The 22945-nt window shown below is 38.6% G+C and overlaps 1 long non-coding RNA gene across 1 annotated transcript in view; it reads left to right on the top strand.

Moving 5' to 3' along the window:
- LOC141379062 (uncharacterized) overlaps window positions 1-22945 on the top strand; it is a 120324-nt gene that overhangs the window by 40154 nt on the left and 57225 nt on the right. The gene's annotated exons all lie outside the window — the stretch shown is intronic.

Consider the following 22945-nt stretch of genomic DNA (forward strand, 5'->3'; position numbering starts at 1 on the left):
AACATTTCATGCACTGTTAAACATGTTAAAGCAAGTTGCAAGTGAAAATCTGTGTGTCTGACTGAGTTTGCATTACTGCTTATTTTGACCTCTGCTGGCTGAGAAAAGCTCATTTTCAACGTCCAATACAGAAAGTGATAAAAACAGATCCAGCCACTGAATAGCATTTTCTTTTTAACTTTAGACAACATTTCATGCACTGTTAAACATGTTGAAGCAAGTTGCAAGTGAAAATCTGTGTGTCTGACTGAGTTTGCATTACTTCTTATTTTGACCTCTGCTGGCTGAGAAAAGCTCATTTTCAACGTCCAATACAGAAAGTGATAAAAACAGATCCAGCCACTGAATAGCATTTTCTTTTTAACTTTAGACAACATTTCATGCACTGTTAAATATGTTAAAGCAAGTTGCAAGTGAAAATCTGTGTGTCTGACTGAGATTGCATTACTGCTTATTTTGACCTCTGCTGGCTGAAAAAAACTCATTTTCAACGTCCAATACAGAAAGTAATAAAAACAGTTCCAGCCACTGAATAGCATTTTCTTTTTAACTTTAGACAACATTTCATGCACTGTTAAACATGTTAAAGCAAGTTGCAAGTGAAAATCTGTGTGTTTGACTGAGTTTGCATTACTGCTTGTTTTGACCTCTCTGCTGGTTGAGAAAAGCTCATTTTCAACGTCCAATACAGAAAGTGATAAAAACAGATCCAGCCACTGAATAGTATTTTCTTTTTAACTTTAGACAACATTTCATGCACTGTTAAATATGTTAAAGCAAGTTGCAAGTGAAAATCTGTGTGTCTGACTGAGATTGCATTACTGCTTATTTTGACCTCTGCTGGCTGAAAAAAACTCATTTTCAACGTCCAATACAGAAAGTAATAAAAACAGTTCCAGCCACTGAATAGCATTTTCTTTTTAACTTTAGACAACATTTCATGCACTGTTAAACATGTTAAAGCAAGTTGCAAGTGAAAATCTGTTTGTCTGACTGAGTTTACATTACTGCTTATTTTGACCTCTCTGCTGGCTGGAAAAGGCTCATTTTCAACGTCCAATACAGAAAGTGATAAAAACAGTTCCAGCCAATGAATAGCATTTTCTTTTTGACTTTAGACAACCATTCATGCACTGTAAAACATGATAAAGCAATTTGCAAGTGAAAATCTATGTGTCTGACTGAGTTTGCATTACTGCTTATTTTGACCTCTCTGCTGGTTGAGAAAAGCTCATTTTCAACGTCCAATACAGAAAGTGATAAAAACAGATCAAGCCACTGAATAGTATTTTCTTTTTAACTTTAGACAACATTTCATGCACTGTTAAACATGTTAAAGCAAGTTGCAAGTGAAAATCTGTGTGTCTGACTGAGTTTGCATTACTGCTTATTTTGACCTCTCTGCTGGCTGAGAAAAGCTCATTTTCAACGTCCAATACAGAAAGTGATAAAAACAGATCCAGTCACTGAATAGCATTTTCTTTTTAACTTTAGACAACATTTCATGCACTGTTAAATATGTTAAAGCAAGTTGCAAGTGAAAATCTGTGTGTCTGACTGAGTTTGCATTACTGCTTATTTTGACCTCTGCTGGCTGAGAAAAGCTCATTTTCGACGTCCAATACAGAAAGTGATAAAAACAGATCCAGCCACTGAATAGCATTTTCTTTTTAACTTTAGACAACATTTCATGCACTGTTAAACATGTTAAAGCAAGTTGCAAGTGAAAATCTGTGTGTCTGACTGAGTTTGCATTACTGCTTATTTTGACCTCTGCTGGCTGAGAAAAGCTCATTTTCAATGTCCAATACAGAAAGTGATAAAAACAGATGTAGCCACTGAATAGCATTTTCTTTTTAACTTTAGACAACATTTCATGCACTGTTAAACATGTTAAAGCAAGTTGCAAGTGAAAATCTGTGTGTCTGACTGAGTTTGCATTACTGCTTATTTTGACCTCTCTGCTGGCTGAGAAAAGCTCATTTTCAACGTCCAATACAGAAAGTGATAAAAACAGACCCAGCCACTGAATAGCATTTTCTTTTTAACTTTAGACAACATTTCATGCACTGTTAAACATGTTAAAGCAAGTTGCAAGTGAAAATCTGTGTGTCTGACTGAGTTTGCATTACTGCTTATTTTGACCTCTCTGCTGGCTGAGAAAAGCTCATTTTCAACGTCCAATACAGAAAGTGATAAAAACAGATCCAGCCACTGAATAGCATTTTCTTTTTAACTTTAGACAACATTTCATGCACTGTTAAACATGTTAAAGCAAGTTGCAAGTGAAAATCTGTGTGTCTGACTGAGTTTGCATTACTGCTTATTTTGACCTCTGCTGGCTGAGAAAAGCTCATTTTCAACGTCCAATACAGAAAGTGATAAAAACAGATCCAGCCACTGAACAGCATTTTCTTTTTAACTTTAGACAACATTTCATGCACTGTTAAACATGTTGAAGCAAGTTGCAAGTGAAAATCTGTGTGTCTGACTGAGTTTGCATTACTTCTTATTTTGACCTCTGCTGGCTGAGAAAAGCTCATTTTCAACGTCCAATACAGAAAGTGATAAAAACAGATCCAGCCACTGAATAGCATTTTCTTTTTAACATTAGACAACATTTCATGCACTGTTAAATATGTTAAAGCAAGTTGCAAGTGAAAATCTGTGTGTCTGACTGAGATTGCATTACTGCTTATTTTGACCTCTGCTGGCTGAAAAAAACTCATTTTCAACGTCCAATACAGAAAGTAATAAAAACAGTTCCAGCCACTGAATAGCATTTTCTTTTTAACTTTAGACAACATTTCATGCACTGTTAAACATGTTAAAGCAAGTTGCAAGTGAAAATCTGTTTGTCTGACTGAGTTTACATTACTGCTTATTTTGACCTCTCTGCTGGCTGGAAAAGGCTCATTTTCAACGTCCAATACAGAAAGTGATAAAAACAGTTCCAGCCAATGAATAGCATTTTCTTTTTGTCTTTAGACAACCATTCATGCACTGTTAAACATGATAAAGCAATTTGCAAGTGAAAATCTATGTGTCGGACTGAGTTTGCATTACTGCTTATTTTGACCTCTCTGCTGGCTGAGAAAAGCTCATTTTCAATGTCCAATACAGAAAGTGATAAAAACAGATCCAGCCCTGAATAGCATTTTCTTTTTAACTTTAAACAACATTTCATGCACTGTTAAGCATGTTAAAGCAAGTTGCAAGTGAAAATCTGTGTGTTTGACTGAGTTTGCATTACTGCTTATTTTGACCTCTCTGCTGGTTGAGAAAAGCTCATTTTCAACGTCCAATACAGAAAGTGATAAAAACAGATCCAGCCACTGAATAGTATTTTCTTTTTAACTTTAGACAACATTTCATGCACTGTTAAACATGTTAAAGCAAGTTGCAAGTGAAAATCTGTGTGTCTGACTGAGTTTGCATTACTGCTTATTTTGACCTCTCTGCTGGCTGAGAAAAGCTCATTTTCAACGTCCAATACAGAAAGTGATAAAAACAGATCCAGTCACTGAATAGCATTTTCTTTTTAACTTTAGACAACATTTCATGCACTGTTAAATATGTTAAAGCAAGTTGCAAGTGAAAATCTGTGTGTCTGACTGAGTTTGCATTACTGCTTATTTTGACCTCTGCTGGCTGAGAAAAGCTCATTTTCGACGTCCAATACAGAAAGTGATAAAAACAGATCCAGCCACTGAATAGCATTTTCTTTTTAACTTTAGACAACATTTCATGCACTGTTAAACATGTTAAAGCAAGTTGCAAGTGAAAATCTGTGTGTCTGACTGAGTTTGCATTACTGCTTATTTTGACCTCTCTGCTGGCTGAGAAAAGCTCATTTTCAACGTCCAATACAGAAAGTGATAAAAAGAGATCCAGCCACTGAATAGCATTTTTTTTAACTTTAGACAAGATTTTATGCACTGTTAAACATGTTAAAGCAAGTTGCAAGTGAAAATCTGTGTGTCTGACTGAGTTTGCATTACTGCTTATTTTGACCTCTGCTGGCTGAGAAAAGCTCATTTTCAATGTCCAATACAGAAAATGATAAAAACATATCCAGCCACTGAATAACATTTTCTTTTTAACTTTAGACAACATTTCATGCACTGTTAAATATGTTAAAGCAAGTTGCAAGTGAAAATCTGTGTGTTTGACTGAGTTTGCATTACTGCTTATTTTGACCTCTCTGCTGGTTGAGAAAAGCTCATTTTCAACGTCCAATACAGAAAGTGATAAAAACAGATCCAGCCACTGAATAGCATTTTCTTTTTAACTTTAGACAACATTTCATGCACTGTTAAACATGATAAAGCAATTTGCAAGTGAAAATCTGTGTGTCTGACTGAGTTTGCATTACTGCTTATTTTGACCTCTGCTGGCTGAGAAAAGCTCATTTTCAACGTCCAATACAGAAAGTGATAAAAACACATCCAGCCACTGAATAGCATTTTCTTTTTGACTTTAGACAACATTTCATGCACTGTTAAACATGTTAAAGCAAGTTGCAAGTGAAAATCTGTGTGTCTGACTGAGTTTGCATTACTGCTTATTTTGACCTCTCTGCTGGCTGAGAAAAGCTCATTTTCAACGTCCAATACAGAAAGTGATAAAAACAGATCCAGCCACTGAATAGCATTTTCTTTTTAACTTTAGACAACATTTCATGCACTGTTAAACATGTTAAAGCAAGTTGCAAGTGAAAATCTGTGTGTCTGACTGAGTTTGCATTACTGCTTATTTTGACCTCTCCTGGCTGAGAAAAGCTCATTTTCAACGTCCAATACAGAAAGTGATAAAAACAGATCCAGCCACTGAATAGCATTTTTTTTAACTTTAGACAAGATTTTATGCACTGTTAAACATGTTAAAGCAAGTTGCAAGTGAAAATCTGTGTGTCTGACTGAGTTTGCATTACTGCTTATTTTGACCTCTGCTGGCTGAGAAAAGCTCAATTTCAATGTCCAATACAGAAAATGATAAAAACAGATCCAGCCACTGAATAACATTTTCTTTTTAACTTTAGACAACATTTCATGCACTGTTAAATATGTTAAAGCAAGTTGCAAGTGAAAATCTGTGTGTTTGACTGAGTTTGCATTACTGCTTATTTTGACCTCTCTGCTGGTTGAGAAAAGCTCATTTTCAACGTCCAATACAGAAAGTGATAAAAACAGATCCAGTCACTGAATAACATTTTCTTTTTAACTTTAGACAACATTTCATGCACTGTTAAACATGTTAAAGCAAGTTGCAAGTGAAAATCTGTGTGTCTGACTGAGTTTGCATTACTGCTTATTTTGACCTCTCTGCTGGCTGAGAAAAGCTAATTTTCAAGGTCCAATACAGAAAGTGATAAAAACAGACCCAGCCACTGAATAGCATTTTCTTTTTAACTTTAGACAACATTTCATGCACTGTTAAACATGTTAAAGCAAGTTGCAAGTGAAAATCTGTGTGTCTGACTGAGTTTGCATTACTGCTTATTTTGACCTCTGCTGGCTGAGAAAAGCTCATTTTCAACGTCCAATACAGAAAGTGATAAAAACAGACCCAGCCACTGAATAGCATTTTCTTTTTGACTTTAGACAACATTTCATGCACTGTTAAACATGATAAAGCAATTTGCAAGTGAAAATCTATGTGTCTGACTGAGTTTGCATTACTGCTTATTTTGACCTCTCTGCTGGCTGAGAAAAGCTCATTTTCAACGTCCAATACAGAAAGTGATAAAAACAGATCCAGCCACTGAATAGCATTTTCTTTTAAACTTTAGACAACATTTCATGCAATGTTAAACATGTTAAAGCAAGTTGCAAGTGAAAATCTGTGTGTCTGACTGAGTTTGCATTACTGCTTATTTTGACCTCTGCTGGCTGAGAAAAGCTCATTTTCACTGTCCAATACAGAAAGTGATAAAAACACATCCAGCCACTGGATAATATTTTCTTTTTAACTTAACACAACATTTCATGGACTGTTAAACATGTTAAAGCAAGTTGCAAGTGAAAATCTGTGTGTCTGACTGAGTTTGCATTACTGCTTATTTTGACCTCTGCTGGCTGAGAAAAGCTCATTTTCAACGTCCAATACAGAAAGTGATAAAAACAGATCCAGCCACTGAATAGCATTTTCTTTTAAACTTTAGACAACATTTCATGTACTGCTAAACATGTTAAAGCAAGTTGCAAGTGAAAATCTGTGTGTCTGACTGAGTTTGCATTACTGCTTATTTTGACCTCTCTGCTGGCTGAGAAAAGCTCATTTTCAACGCCCAATACAGAAAGTGATAAAAACAGATCCAGCCATTGAGTAGCATTTTCTTTTTAACTTTAGACAACATTTCATGCACTGTTAAACATGTTAAAGCAAGTTGCAAGTGAAAATCTGTGTGTCTGACTGAGTTTACATTACTGCTTATTTTGACCTCTCTGCTGGCTGAGAAAAGCTCATTTTCAATGTCCAATACAGAAAGTGATAAAAACAGATGTAGCCACTGAATAGCATTTTCTTTTTAACTTTAGACAACATTTCATGCACTGTTAAACATGTTAAAGCAAGTTGCAAGTGAAAATCTGTGTGTCTGACTGAGTTTGCATTACTGCTTATTTTGACCTCTGCTGGCTGAGAAAAGCTCATTTTCAACGTCCAATACAGAAAGTGATAAAAACAGATGTAGCCACTGAATAGCATTTTCTTTTTAACTTTAGACAACATTTCATGCACTGTTAAACATGTTAAAGCAAGTTGCAAGTGAAAATCTGTGTGTCTGACTGAGTTTGCATTACTGCTTATTTTGACCGCTCTGCTGGCTGAGAAAAGCTCATTTTCAACGTCCAATACAGAAAGTGATAAAAACAGATCCAGCCACTGAATAGCATTTTCTTTTTAACTTTACACAGCATTTTATGCACTGTTAAACATGTTAAAGCAAGTTGCAAGTGAAAATCTGTGTGTCTGACTGAGTTTGCATTACTGCTTATTTTGACCTCTCTGCTGGCTGAAAAAAGCTCATTTTCAACGTCCAATACAGAAAGTGATAAAAACAGATCCAGCCACTGAATAGCATTTTCTTTTTAACTTTACACAGCATTTCATGCACTGTTAAACATGTTAAAGCAAGTTGCAAGTTAAAATCTGTGTGACTGACTGAGTTTGCATTACTGCTTATTTTGACCTCTCGGCTGGCTGAAAAAAGCTCATTTTCAACGTCCAATACAGAAAGTGATAAAAACAGATCCAGCCACTGAATAGCATTTTCTTTTTAACTTTAGACAGCATTTCATGCACTGTTAAACATGTTAAAGCAAGTTGCAAGTGAAAATCTGTGTGTCTGACTGAGTTTGCATTACTGCTTATTTTGACCTCTCTGCTGGCTGAGAAAAGCTCATTTTCAACGTCCAATACAGAAAGTGATAAAAACAGATCCAGCCACTGAATAGCATTTTCTTTTTAACTTTAGACAACATTTCATGCACTGTTAAACATGTTAAAGCAAATTGCAAGTAAAAATCTGTGTGTCTGACTGAGTTTGCATTACTGCTTATTTTGACCTCTGCTGGCTGAGAAAAGCTCATTTTCAACGTCCAATACAGAAAGTGATAAAAACAGATCCAGCCACGAAATAGTATTTTCTTTTTGACTTTAGACAACATTTCATGCACTGTTAAACATGATAAAGCAATTTGCAAGTGAAAATCTGTGTGTCTGGCTGAGTTTGCATTACTGCTTATTTTGACCTCTGCTGGCTGAGAAAAGATCATTTTCAACGTCCAATACAGAAAGTGATAAAAACAGATCCAGCCACTGAATAGCATTTTCTTTTTAACTTTAGACAACATTTCATGCACTGTTAAACATGATAAAGCAATTTGCAAGTGAAAATCTGTGTGTCTGACTGAGTTTGCATTACTGCTTATTTTGACCTCTGCTGGCTGAGAAAAGCTCATTTTCAACGTCCAATACAGAAAGTGATAAAAACAGATCCAGCCACTGAATAGCATTTTCTTTTTAACTTTAGACAACATTTCATGCACTGTAAAACATGTTAAAGCAAGTTGAAAGTGAAAATCTATGTCTCTGACTGATTTTGCATTATTGCTTATTTTGACCTCACTGCTGGCTGAGAAAAGATCATTTTCAACGTCCAATACAGAAAGTGATAAAAACAGATCCAGCCACTGAATAGCATTTTCTTTTTAACTTTAGACAACATTTCATGCACTGTTAAACATGATAAAGCAATTTGCAAGTGAAAATCTGTGTGTCTGACTGAGTTTGCATTACTGCTTATTTTGACCTCTGCTGGCTGAGAAAAGCTCATTTTCAACGTCCAATACAGAAAGTGATAAAAACAGATCCAGCCACTGAATAGCATTTTCTTTTTAACTTTAGACAACATTTCATGCACTGTTAAACATGTTAAAGCAAATTGCAAGTAAAAATCTGTGTGTCTGACTGAGTTTGCATTACTGCTTATTTTGACCTCTGCTGGCTGAGAAAAGCTCATTTTCAACGTCCAATACAGAAAGTGATAAAAACAGATCCAGCCACGAAATAGTATTTTCTTTTTGACTTTAGACAACATTTCATGCACTGTTAAACATGATAAAGCAATTTGCAAGTGAAAATCTGTGTGTCTGGCTGAGTTTGCATTACTGCTTATTTTGACCTCTGCTGGCTGAGAAAAGATCATTTTCAACGTCCAATACAGAAAGTGATAAAAACAGATCCAGCCACTGAATAGCATTTTCTTTTTAACTTTAGACAACATTTCATGCACTGTTAAACATGATAAAGCAATTTGCAAGTGAAAATCTGTGTGTCTGACTGAGTTTGCATTACTGCTTATTTTGACCTCTGCTGGCTGAGAAAAGCTCATTTTCAACGTCCAATACAGAAAGTGATAAAAACAGATCCAGCCACTGAATAGCATTTTCTTTTTAACTTTAGACAACATTTCATGCACTGTAAAACATGTTAAAGCAAGTTGAAAGTGAAAATCTATGTCTCTGACTGATTTTGCATTATTGCTTATTTTGACCTCACTGCTGGCTGAGAAAAGATCATTTTCAACGTCCAATACAGAAAGTGATAAAAACAGATCCAGCCACTGAATAGCATTTTCTTTTTAACTTTAGACAACATTTCATGCACTGTTAAACATGATAAAGCAATTTGCAAGTGAAAATCTGTGTGTCTGACTGAGTTTGCATTACTGCTTATTTTGACCTCTGCTGGCTGAGAAAAGCTCATTTTCAACGTCCAATACAGAAAGTGATAAAAACAGATCCAGCCACTGAATAGCATTTTCTTTTTAACTTTAGACAACATTTCATGCACTGTAAAACATGTTAAAGCAAGTTGAAAGTGAAAATCTATGTCTCTGACTGAGTTTGCATTATTGCTTATTTTGACCTCACTGCTGGCTGAGAAAAGCTCATTTTCAAGGTCCAATATAGAAAGTGATAAAAACAGATCCGCCCACTGAAAAGCACAATTCTTTTTGTTTTAGACAACATTTCATGCCCTGTTAAACATGTTAAAGCAAGTTGCAAGTGAAAATTTATGTTTCTAACTGAGTATGCATCACTGCTTATTCTGACCTCTCTGCTGGCTGTGAAAAGCTCATTTTCATTTTCAAGGTCCAATACAGAAAGTGATAAAACAGCTTCAGCCACTAAAAAACATCATTCTTTTTATTTTAGACAACATTTCATGCAATGTTGAACATGTTAAAGCAAGTTGCAAGTGAAACTCTGTGTCTCTGACTGAGTTTGCATTACTGCTTATTTTGACCTCTCTGCTGGCTGAGAAAAGCTCATTTTCAACGTCCAATAAAGAAAGTGATAACAACAGATCCAGCCACTAAAAAGCATTAATATTTTTGTTTTAGGCAACATTTCATGCCCTGGTAAACATGTTAAAGCAAGTTGCAAGTAATAATCTGTGTCTCTGACTGAGTTTGCATTACGGCTTGATTTGACCTCTCTGCTGGCTGGGAAAAGCTCATTTTCAAGGTCCAATATAGAAAGTGATAAAACAGCTTCAGCCACTAAAAAGCATCATTCTTTTTTATTTTAGACAACATTGCATGCACTGTTAAACATGTTAAAGCAAGTTGGAAGTGAAAATCTGTATCTCTGACCTCTCTGCTTGCTGTGAAAAGCTCATTTTTAAGGTCCAATACAGAAAGTGATAAAAACAGCTTCAGCCACTAAAAAGCATCATTCTTTTTGTTTAAGACAACATTTCATGCACTGTTAAACATGTTAAAGCAAGTTGCAAGTGAAAATCTGTGTCTCTGACTGAGTTTGCATTACTGCTTATTTTGACCTCTCTGCTGGCAGGGAAAAGTTCATTTTTAAGGTCCAATACAGAAAGTGATAAAAACAGCTTCAGCCACGAAAAAGCTAATTCTTTTTATTTTAGACAACATTTCATGCCCTGTTAAACATGTTAAAGCAAGTTGCAAGTGAAAATCTGTATCTCTGACTGAGTTTGCAACACTGCTTATTTTGACCTCTCTGCTGGCTGTGAAAAGCTCATTTTCAAGGTCCAATACAGAAAGTGATAAACGGTTTCCATGAGCTCTGGAGAGTTTCTGAAACATATCTGGTGAGTAAATCAACATATGCTTACTTGCAAAAGGCTTCCTGGCTAAAAATATGATTGTTTGTTATTTATGTACGTTAATTTGGTTATTTTAAACACCGCGGCCCTTTTAAACTGGTTCATTCGTGGCCGTCCATATAACGTTAGTCCATAGGCACGTGTGATAACGTACACTTGAATTATATTAAGTGTTGACAAGCATTAAAGTCGGAATGTTAACATTAATGTGTTTAAATGACCGCGTTTGCACGTTTTCAGACATTTAACGTTACAGAAGTCTCCCGGAAGTTGCGGGACTAACGTTACCCCGCAAATGCATAGAGACTCCCAGATGCCCAAGTAGATGCCCGCAAATGAATGATAATCTCCCGGAAATCGCGCGTCTCCCGCCCAGTCATTAAACACTTTGCACACCCCTCTCCACCGCATCCCTCCCAGCTCTTCAGGTACGTCGCACGCAAGTCACCCCCACCGCTCTTTAGATATGTCGCGCGCAACTCACCCCACTGCTCTTCAGGTACCCATCTCTCCCGCTACCTCCCGCAAATCAACTCTGTATCCCCCGAAAATGACTTTTCCCAACTCGGGATGTCTTATGTTAGTAAGTTAGGCTAGTTCTGTAGTCAGGAACATCTTAGTCAAGCTTTTTCTCCCACATGATATTGTGCTAAAAACTATAGGCTAAACTTAGCATGTACTCTACACAACATTTCTGTTTTATAAAAGACAATTTAGTGCATTGTAAACAGCCACCTGTCTTTAAAATTAATCAACTGATTCATATTTTAGCAGCCTAATGATAATACAGGTTTGATTTGTAGATTTATTATCAATAATCGACATCTGAATCAAAAGATATGTGAAAATACGTGAGGCATACTTTGATGTTCATCTCTCTTTTTTATCTGAATGTTATGCATATGTGTTAGATGTGTTGTTTTTTTAACAGCTAGAGTTCTCCATACAATATTACAAGACCCTGTGACGGTGGCTGATTAGAGACTGATGGTGTATTTCCAGAGTTGGTGAAATGACCAAGCACACCTTCTTTCTCATTTGTGGTGATAATAATGAAGGTATGTTTGATAAAGTTCTGTATTTGTTTCACAATAAGCTGAGAGGGTATTAGAGCATTAGAGAATAACAAATGACACGAAGGTGATACATTTTGCATTGTGGGTGAACTGTTACTTAAATAATGTTTTGCTCTTTGCTTTGCACTTTTCCTCTTCTGCATGTCGTATGTAGCGTACAGTCCACAGATAAAATTACTTATTGATTTTATCACGGTCTGGTTTTAGTCGACAGGAGGGTTTTACGACTCCTGGCTCCACAAGTCTGGATACATCCAACAGACTTATCTCCCCAGTGTCCCTGGATTACTAAGCCTGGAACTTCAAAGACATTCCTGCCCAAATACAAACACACACACACACACACACCCACGAGGCTGTCCCGACAAAGAAAATGAACTCAAAAAAATCCTGAATCAGCACAAGACTAAAGTGTTATGTTTTGTAAACTTTGTATTTCATTTCTGACTTTTCTTACCTGTGTAACCTCTCTTATAACCTGTATGCATGTTCCCTTTAGGCCTTTGTAAAGCATAAATATTGTAAGGATATGAAAAATTATGTTGATGTACTTTTAAACCCCCCATGTTTGGTACCGATGGGTTTCTGCTGACATTTTACAACACATGATGCATAGAGCAAGATTATAACTCGCAATTCTTTATTCTTTAAAGCCCTGTATTAAATGCCTGTCCGCATGCTTTAGGCGGACACTCAAATTTGCATACAAGCAGCCTCGAGACAAAGGAAGGGTTCCCGCTTGAACTTTGTACTGAAATCATTGGTCAGAATGCTGAACGGGTTGTCACGTGATCCGCAGGTATAAGCAGACTTCACCCCAAACATCCCGCAGAAAAACGTCCGAACAAAAGAACATCATTGACGGTGGCCCTTGGGCCACATGGCTCTTCACAGCCGCATGGACTTTTTCCCGCCACGCTTTTCTTTATTTTCCGGCAAAGTAAACTCAGTTTAAAGTTTGCGATCGCGTTCCTCAGAACTGTATTACAAACTCAAGAAGGACATCAAAGGAGTTTCATCAGGATGGAAGCATAAAGAGGGATACCCAGACATTAAGTCCAGGTACTTTTAGTTATGCGATTAAACTGTGCCCCTTTTATCAAAAAGGTGTTTTTTATAATATTGGTGGTCCTTAATGGTGCGTGTGGAACTCTTTTGTTTTGTCACTCTTTTACCTGAAATCTCTATTTCCTCGCTTTACTATTTATCTTTGTTGTTACACGTTCTATAGACCTGATATCTCCACGTGGTTTACCTTTTGTTCTGTGTTTAATGTATGTTTGTGCGTTTGTTCGTTATCCGTCTGACTAGTCAATAAATTCCATTATAATCAAATGAATTGTATTGTTTGCCTCACGAAAAAATGTCACTGAAATACAGATTCCCCTGCCTAGCTATTATAAGTTGTTTAAAACTTTTGAATGATTAATCTACTTCGCAAGAAGTAGCAATTAAATTCCCTTTTTCTAAATGAATAGATCGTTACCGTGTCCGCTCGGAAGAGCGGCGGCTCTGCTTGCGTTTGTTTGGTCAAACTGCCAATAAATTGATCCAGAATATTAATAATTAATAATAAGTCGTTATTGTTGATAATTAATATTCATAATCTGAGAGTCCGCTCGGTCGAGCGGGCAAGATTATATACAATCATGTGTTTGTTTGATCAAATCGACTGAAGCTGTTCAAACATTTTCTGTGAAACAAACTTTCCAATTCATTGTGATTTATGGAGCGCGCTATAGAAGAAAAAAAGGACTGCGAGAAGCGAATTTGTTTTCTTTAAAGCTGGGAGGACGAAAAGCCTCCTCTAGCCATTCTGTTCACTAAACACAGCAGAGAGCTGCCCCGTGTTGAGTGTAACAAGTTAAACTGCAGTTCATAATATTTTAAATCGATTTTGCAGAGGCGCACGTTCCGCAAATCATTTAAATATATTAGTGTGCCTTTCGGAGGAAAAGACACCTCCCTCAGCGCTTGTGGGACAGTTTGGAAACCCCAAACCTGTCCGTTTAAAAGGCCTTCCTATAGCTAGAAAACCTCTAGACTATTTCTCCCGTGTTTTCAAACTGTTAGATTAGCTGCCTAACATTTAACCTCCTTGCTTCGCCGCCGTGCGAAATTAATTTCAGAACTGCAGGACGGTTCTAAATCAATGGAGCTGTATTTGGGAGCTGCAAGTTTGCCTATTAACCGCTTTCTGACGAAAGGAATTCTCAGAACCAGAAGCGTGTTTTTAAATGGTACCAAAATCTGATATGGATGTGAATTCCCATATTTCAGTTATGTTCGTCTGGACCAAATCTGTGTACAAACGTGCACCGCCATGAGAGACGTCTCGCATTTTATGTTTGTTTGTCTAATTGTAATGGTCGAATATTATTATCAGTGTTACGGCAACATGATATAATGACCGCTTATGCGAATCTTAGTGGTTCGCGCTTTGCCTTTGTGAAGTCAGCCGCATACCAAGTTATGAATGAAAGCTCCTTTCATTCATAAAATCGGCTCTTCGAGCGCTCAGTGACTCCTCGTCCACGTAACTCGTGCGCGCGCACGTATGTGTGAATGACGTAGACACCACCCCAAAGCATAAGATCCGCCTTTCCGAGGCAGAGTTGGTGACGCGGTTCACGTCATAGGGCAAAACAACTCGCTAGCTTCTAACGACTAGCCTTAAGTAAACTAACCCTTCGCGTCTTAATATTACCAAACTGTTAGCACAAGGCTAACCGGATGCGAAGCGTAACTCGTAACAACTTGCTAGCGGCTAACGCCAGCTAAAGCTTAAGCAAACTAACCCTTCACATTTCGTAACATTAACAAACTTTAGCACAAGGCTAACCGAATGTGAAGTGCAACTCGGAAACATCTTCCCCCTGTCTCCTTCTGCTCTTCTCACATCAGTTCCGCCCAACATTGTGTCTCAAGTGGTCTGAAATGGTCAAACAGTTTGCAGTTAATTTGTTTTAATTTTGATTAAGTATTTTATTTTCCCTGTTATCATTTTATCCAAACAATAGTTTAGTTATCTAAGTATAGATTATTGGTCTGTTTTTATTTCTTTTAGTATTATGAATTATTTTCTTACTTTCAATTTTTTTTAATTAATTTTTTGCCTTCTGTCTTTTTCATTTTAACACCGTTGTCCAGTTAATTTTGTTATTACTTGATTTTTAATCAAGTTCCCAATAATCTATTTTAAACTTAGGTCATGTTTAATTTTAATTTTGTTGGTTTTGCTATTTGGGGAATAGCCTTTAATGTTTCTATTATTAACATTAATAGCAAAATATTCCCTTTTGTTTTTGTTTTTTTTTATTCCATCTTTTCCTCATGCCTTATCTATTCCCTCACCGGTTAGGTTATAGGGAAAGGATTACTTTACATAAGGGCAAGTATTAGTCTGAAGCTAAATTCCGAGATATCAAGCTATAGATCCCACATCTGATCAAAACATTTTGGGCTAACCCATTAATGTTTGTAGATGCCCCTGAATACTAAGGCACTCTTTCTACTTTTCTAAGCCGTCCTGTACTGTTTTTACCTATAGGGGATTATTATGATTATTCTTTTAAATTCTTTTATGCCAAGTTAATTTCCTTTAGCCTCCCTCCATCACAGGGTGATAATCTTTTCTATCCATCAGATACCACAGCATACAAAGGCTGTTTCTCAATATGCGTTCTTCAGCGGTCTTGCGTCCTCGTGTTCTCGTGAAACGTTATCAACAGCTGCCTAAGTTCAGTTCCAATACTCAAGACCGCAAGTACGGAGGACGCGTGAAACTTCCCGGATGTGTTCTTGATATCGAGGACGCACTGATGCTGACTTGAGCACCGAACTCGCTCTGGAAGTCCCAGAAGTCATTGCGACTGGAGGTGGGAAGCGCTGCATTTTATTTAGATTTATTATTAAAGTTTAGAGATATCACTTATTTACCTCAGGAGTTTCCCTAAATGAAACGGTGAAAGTAAACTTTAACATGAATATCTTAATAAAGGAATAAACACATTAAGGGTTGTTTGTTTGCTGAAATTCGTATTAAAATCTGTTTTATTTATATTGTGCAACATATATTTCTAATGTTTTTATGCAAAGCATATATTTTGAAGAGAGGAAAAACAATAAATCGTTGTATGAGTGCTGTAATGTTTAAATAATTTCCATTTAAAACACGTGAAGGTCACATGACCATCAGGAAGAACGCAGCATCCCATTTCTCAAAGGACGCGTTCTCTGCCCTCGCGGTCTCCTGAGTTCGTTCTTCCGAGGACACCTGGCAAGACCGGTCTCCACAAGAACGCAAGTCAGTTCTCTGCGTTCTTGGAATTGAGAAACAGCCTAAGATTCCTACTCCAACTGGCTCGCCCAGAATAGTAGATCCATAGTACTGCCCGTATCCGGACCCGAGTCCTCTGTACTTGTGTGGTTAAGCGTACAGGTTATTCAGGTTGCAGATCAAAAGATTGGGTTCATCTGTCTGACATAACTGACCCCTGCTGAAGGATGCGTTAGATACCTTGGTGTTTTGTCACTCCGGCTTGTGTGGATCACAGTGGCATCAGCAATCGTTCTCCAAGAAGCACTCTCCGTGCCAACTGGCATACGATCAATCTTGGTTAATTACCCTGTCATGATTCCACACACGTGCCCGCCTGAGTGAGATTGGCCACCTCATTCTACAGGCCTAGAGCGGCACCGGAATCATCAGGCAAAACCCAATTTTGAATCATGCCAGGCGGTCAGTGACTTCCTTGAGTGCTACGTATTGTGCTAAAAGCCTACGTTGTGTGAGTTCACAACCGAGTTACATTATCGGCAAGTGATCTGATAGTGACTGGAGTAGGAGTTGGGGAAAGTCTAGCCAGATAGCACGCTCTTGCGATTTTCATCTGAATGCCTTTCACTCACCACCAAGAGTAAATAGCATGTAAAACCTAGGGTCCGTTCTTCGTACCTCGCTTAAATGATCTAAGATTATTTGGCAGATCCTGGATCTTTTAATCTTGATAATTTATCTCTCGCTAATTTGGTTCTTCAAACAAGTTCGCGACTCAGATTAGAATGTCTGGATGAACTGATCTGAGATCGCTGCGTGTGTTATGAAGGACAGATCTATCGATCCTCGAAATCATGATCAGCAATGCAACGATTGGCTGACGGCACAGCAGCGTAATGACATCATCTGATTAATATTCAATTATCCATGTGAGCAAAATTACATCAAATTAGCAGTCGACGGTTTGTTAAATATGACACGCAAGAACTTTACACATTTGTTGTGAGCTGCAGGCTTTACTCTTTCATTTGTCAAGACAAGAGTATTCATCATGTATTTCAATGCAAATCAATGTATTTAGTTCTACATCTAGAAAAGATTTTCTTTATAATAGTAGCCGTTTTTTAATCGGTGTAAAGAAAAACTGGTTGTTTACAAAAGCATTTTTATATTGGTAAAGGTGTCTGCAACTTTTGTGAAGCATCAAATCACTGGCATATTAACTATCAAAATATGTTCATGACTGCATAAATGTATTATTGCTTTAAAAAAAAGTCACATATTGTGTATTTCTATTATACACAATTTGTACTAAAGCGATCTAAAAAGTTCATATCAATAAGTTTTCTCTTTGCACCAGATGGCAGTCTTTGTACTTTCATTTCGAGGGTGCAGATTGCATAAGTTTTATTAATATGTATAACTTTATTTATTTTATTAATGACTATAACTTTATATTGTAAGAATCAGCTCTTTGGTTTAAATCATGTTTAAACTTTGGGGATTCGAATCAAAGATTCGAACATGATTCACATAGAATTATTTAAAGCTTACACTTAACTTAAGTATTTGTCCAGCAAATAGAATGTTTAGTGTAAAGCAATTCTGTATTATATTATTACGTGGCCAACAATAACAATATAAAAACAGTATCTAATTATTTAATGAGCAAGGTAGCAGTATCTGAAGCTGAGGCATTAACTTATAAAGCACACAACACACCAACACGGATCTTAAAACGAAACAAAAGTTTATTGCTACTCTATAACACAAAGTACTAATCTACGTAAAACAAACAAACGCACATACATACACACACGCACAAGCAGTTTGAGGAGAGTTTTGGCTGAGTGGATTTAACTTCTAGCCTTTGCTAAGTTCTTAGCATTGCAACCTGAGAGAAACCATAAAAGCAGAGGATTTTGCTATTCTTTACTACTTAAACATAATTTACACCAGATTCAGTAATGGGTAGAAACCTTGTTTGTGCTACTTGCGTTCTGATGTAATTTTGGTTTCCTTGACTGGTCCAAAGGGAAATCCCGGCGAAGCTGATTGGTCAGCGTAGCAACTTCAGTGACGTGATGGAATTCCCTTGTCGGTGAAGAGGGGTTTCCTTAGTTGGTTGCTAGGGATACGGATGTTGGACAAGGCGGCGTTCGAAGTCCTTCCTGGGTTCCTGTAGTTAGGATGTGTTGACCCAGTTTCAGAGTTTGGATGTGTTGACCCGATGGCTTGTTGTTGAAGCGGTTGCACAAGCAGATCGGGGGTCGAGCCGGCAGCAAGTGAAGGTCGCGGTCTGCTCCGTGATGTAACGAGGCTTCCGGCGAGGCGATGTAACGGCCACAGCACGAGAAGAGCGACGTCCGGGCAGCGACGGCGGTGACGACTGGCAAAGATGACCGGCAAAAGACGACGATGAAATTCCTTTGTTCAAAGTTTTATAGGCTTTGGTAGATGCTGGGTCTACACAATGCTTGTCCAATCAGATAAGGTGCGGGGTGGAGTCACACCCCAATTCTGCCCTCTAGGAGGCCGGGTTGACACCTGGTGTGGGTGCTGCTTTGATAGCATAGTGGTTAAAATAAAGTCTTATAACATCGACACTTTTCATAGTATGGTTTCTTTATATAAACCAATGCATTTGAAATGTTCCTAGCTTTCAATCGATACCAAACATGAAGTATTTCACAAACATTCTGTAGATTTCATTTGTCACTGAGGGCTATTACTCAATAACTATCCATAACAGTTTTGTTAAACACATGGAACATGTACACACAAAAACCTACAGAAACATAAAGCAAACATACATTACTCAAATAAACACAGTTTTACTGTATGTCCATTAAACTTTGCAAGCGTTTCTGATCGCTTCTGTGTCTGCCTGAGAATGTGTATTCCTTGCAGACGCCAAAGGACACGCAAACCAAAAGGTACTTCTCAAAAACCGGTTTGGTGGGTTTTTGATTGTAGAGCCTCTTATTGTTTTAAGGTGTAAAGTTAATTAACACGCAACTGTGATGTTGACTGGCTAGTTATCCTGTGGATTGCCTTTTGCTGGGTGCCTGTGGATTGCTTTGAAAATGAAATCAAAGCTCAGACATTTAGGCACCAACCAATCTTTTAAGGATAACATGGTCTGTGGCTTGTTCGGTTCTGGAACGATCCGTTGACTCCCCACATCCCCCATTTGGATTGTGATGTTCCTGGCATGAACATCGGCAGACACTGCAACAAGAGGCATAGGTAGAGAGAGAACAGACACACAAGACACAAACCACATTTCCATTCCATAGACTGAGTTCTGGTGCAGGTTTTAGCTTAAATTGTTCGGGTTAAGAACACAAGGTGTAGTGTAACATTGCCTGAAATAATTCAAATTTAGTTATTTAGCTAGTTTACTTCATGGCGAGTATGGAGTGGCGCTAGCTTCAACTTAAATAAGCAATAATTCTGCAGCAATTGACACTAATTTGGGAGAAGGAGTCAATCCTACTTTTAGGCCCTGTGCATGAATTTGCAGGAGTTCCCTGTAGAGGGGACTGGAACTGCAAATCAGTTAGGGAGAGAGAGAGAAAGAAGGAAATCAAGAGGCATAGTGATGTAACAAAACAAGGTAGGTTAAAAACCAGCAATAACAGTGTTGCATATGTGGAGTGGCTCCTCTCCTACTAGAGGTTGTTCTAGCAGTGCTGTAGAGGAGAAAGTATTAGTGTTGTGTTTAACTAGGTGTTCCCTAGAATGTCAAAGGTTATGTTAGTATGTAGAGGGTAGAACAGTTGATCTGTGTCAAGTTGTGGTCCTCCCCCATTTGTTGTTCAATGATGACGGAGCAGTCAAATGTTCATCCAGTAACGGAGGTAGCGGAGTTTGGCATGGGTCAGGAAGGGTTTCAGGACTGAACTGAGGTTTGTCGGAGAAGTGGCAGACGACCCGAACGGCACTTTTGGGAGCCTGAGGGCTTTCACCTGCAAGTGTTTGTTGGTTCAGGCGGTTGTTGCTTCTCCACTCGGCGACTAGTCAGGCTGAATCTGCTTTTTCCTTTTCCCGTTTCCTGTCCTCTTCTATGCATTTGAGAAACTCTTTCATCATCAATTTTACCAGTTCTTGAGGGTCAAATCCCGGTGGGGTATTTTCCTCTTGCTGGGATTGAGTCTGAGCGTTGTCAGGGTGGAAGTTTTTGGAGTACCTTCGTTGACTCCTTGGACTTGATGATCCAGGGTTTTGATGTCTTCCCTTAGATGGTGACCAGCTTTTGTTTGACCCCCATTGGTTTCTTTCCCGGTGGTGTTCAGGTGAGCGTCATTGTCCATGCGGTCCATGCCAGTGACTGTTCCTTTGTTTAGGTCTTGTGTCATCGTAGGAGTTCCGTTGTTTATTGGACGAAGACGCATTCCACGCTGGGGATGGTGGTCTCACGCTGTTTGAGCGTTGGGCACCCTCTAGTGCCAGTTCTGGATGGGTGTTAAAGTCAAAAACTGTGGCAGTTTTAGTGTTTTTCTCTAACACCATCTTTTGTTTGTCGTGGGCTTTCTGTGTCAAATCTCGCAATTGCTGGATGCTCATTGTTCGTGGGCATGCGAGTACTCCGAGATGTTGGCTTACTGCAGGATGGAGGTTTCTCAGGAAGAGAATCTTAAAGTTCAGGTCTTCTTCCATATTCGGTTCGTTGCGAGTTCCGAAAAAGGCTTGCCTGAGTCGGTTGTAGTAAGCATGTGGGGACTCATTGCGAGCTTGTTTTGTCTCCAGAGCACCTAAAAGTCCTCGATCTGATTCAGGGTTTGCAAACTCTCTGATGAGGGCTTCTTGCATCAAGCGATAATCGTTCTTTACCCGAGCCGGCTGTCGGTCCAGGAAGCTGCGCACCTCAGTGCTGGATGTGGCTCGAAGCAAATACAGTCTTTCTTTATCAGAGACATTAGGTCTCATTTCCAGGTGGAAATCAATGTCTTGCAAATAAGCGTGGACCTCCAAACCACCTGACACACTTGGAGTAAACTTGCCAATGTTTCTGGCCAGCTTGTCAAGGTCTTTAAGGTCCAGACTGTATGACGATCTGTGACTGGCTATCACAGGCTCTCGTCGCTGTGGGGTAAGGTAAGGCTCTTCAGAAGGTGTTGGCGAAGATCTTCGGCATGGTTTCTCACCTCTTTCAATAGGTGAGAGCTCAGGAACAGGGGATCCTGTCCTGCTTGGCAGGGGCGAGGCTGGTGCACATCTTGTCTTTGGAGGTTCATAGCGCAGTGCATAGGCATGCCTGAGTTCACTGGCGGACTCCTCTTTGATGTCATCCACTTCCTGCATTAGTCTGTCGATCTCATGTCTTGCTTCGCTCAGGTGAGTTTCAAGGGCTTTGATTCTGGCCTTCTTGTCTCTTAAGTCCACCTTCGCTTCCTTCAGTAGCTGTTCAGCGTAATCTAGCTTGTTAGCGACGTCAGCGTGGTCTGCTCTGGCTTGTTCTCTTTGTTCTGTGATGGCCGTTAGAGCTTCTTGTAGTTTGTCGATCTCCTCTTTGGTACCTTCATCCACCTCATTTGCTTGTTCCAGACGTTCCTGAGCCTCTAGCTCTAGCTGCTCGGTGCGGGCTTGCAGGCGTGTCAGCTTGTGTTGGAGTTGGGAGGCGTGTCTGTCACTCAATTTGAGGGTGGCTATGAGTGTGTGACTCAAAGTACTAGTGATTTTGGCCGCTCCTTGTGGTTGAAGCTTTGACTTGGGTCTTGCTTCATGATGCTGTCTATGTTCTCATCCAGTTGGTTTTGCGTCAGGGGCTGCAGTGTTTCGGCAGCTTTAGGGAGGAGACTGCCTGTTACAATGCTCAGCCATGTTTCCAGGTCCTTCCAGTGGCCAACAGGATCTTTGGAGTGAGCCATGTTTTGCGGCGGGGGGAGGACTTAGGATTTTAACTGAAACAGACCTTGAAGAGAGATAGAGAGGAGAAAGAAAAAAAACAAGGTAGAACAATGCAAACAGACTAGGAGAAATGTTAATGTGCAATGTTAAGTGTGTTCTAATGTTGAGTGATGTGTGGTTCTCTGGAACTGTGGCCCTCTGGTGGGTACGCGTGTCTAACTGGTAGTCTCTGTGGAAAGAGTCAGTAGCACTGACACAGTGACAGAACAAAGAAAACAAAAGTGATAAGGAGACTAAGGAGTAGGGTGAAAATCTGTAGTTTCCACTTTCCTAGAGAGAGGGTTCCTTTAGCTTTTGTTAAATATAAAAATAAAATTTCTAAATACCAGGACTGAAGTTGCTATTAACTTTCTTCTGAAGTGACAGAAAGTAGGACAACAATAACAGTATTGGCTTCTGAATAGGATTGACTCCGTACACCAAATAAATTGTTTCTGGATGCTTGTTTAAAATTTGATCTAACGACGCCTATCTTCTTGGTGACCTGATGAGTGAGAAAGGAGGGGTGAGATCAGACAATTTCAACAATTAAAAGTGTTCAAGTGTCCCAAACATCTATTAAATGTTTCTAAAATTCTCTGCTTTTTGACTCTCACAAGCACAATCCTTAAACCAGCATCAATAGTCTAGTAAAAAGAAGATAGTTAGTTGAAAGAGATAACAAAGGAGTTAGTTTTCTCTTAGCATTAGGTGTAATTAAGGATGTCAAAACAATGGCACTGTTGAGTTGATACTCAAGAAGGGTTGGTTTTATTGTGTTATATAGTAACCACTTAGCCTACGTATTAGAAAAAACTGAATTTTCCTTTTGAAGTTGGCTAATTGGAGGGCTACTGTTCTAAGACTAGGCTCAATGATGGCTTAGGTTGGTACCATTACAGCTCACTGGGCTGGACTGTCCAATTGCATCAATGAAGCAGCAGGGGGAGCACTGTCTGTAAGCAGGCTTAAAATAAACTAAATTTAATAGACTAAATTCAATTTTGAATTGAACTTAACTTTAAATCTTTAACGTGGTAATAACTTTTAT

This window comes from Danio rerio, chromosome 19 (assembly GCF_049306965.1).
Source record: "Danio rerio strain Tuebingen ecotype United States chromosome 19, GRCz12tu, whole genome shotgun sequence".
NCBI classification, from domain to species: Eukaryota; Metazoa; Chordata; class Actinopteri; order Cypriniformes; family Danionidae; genus Danio; species Danio rerio.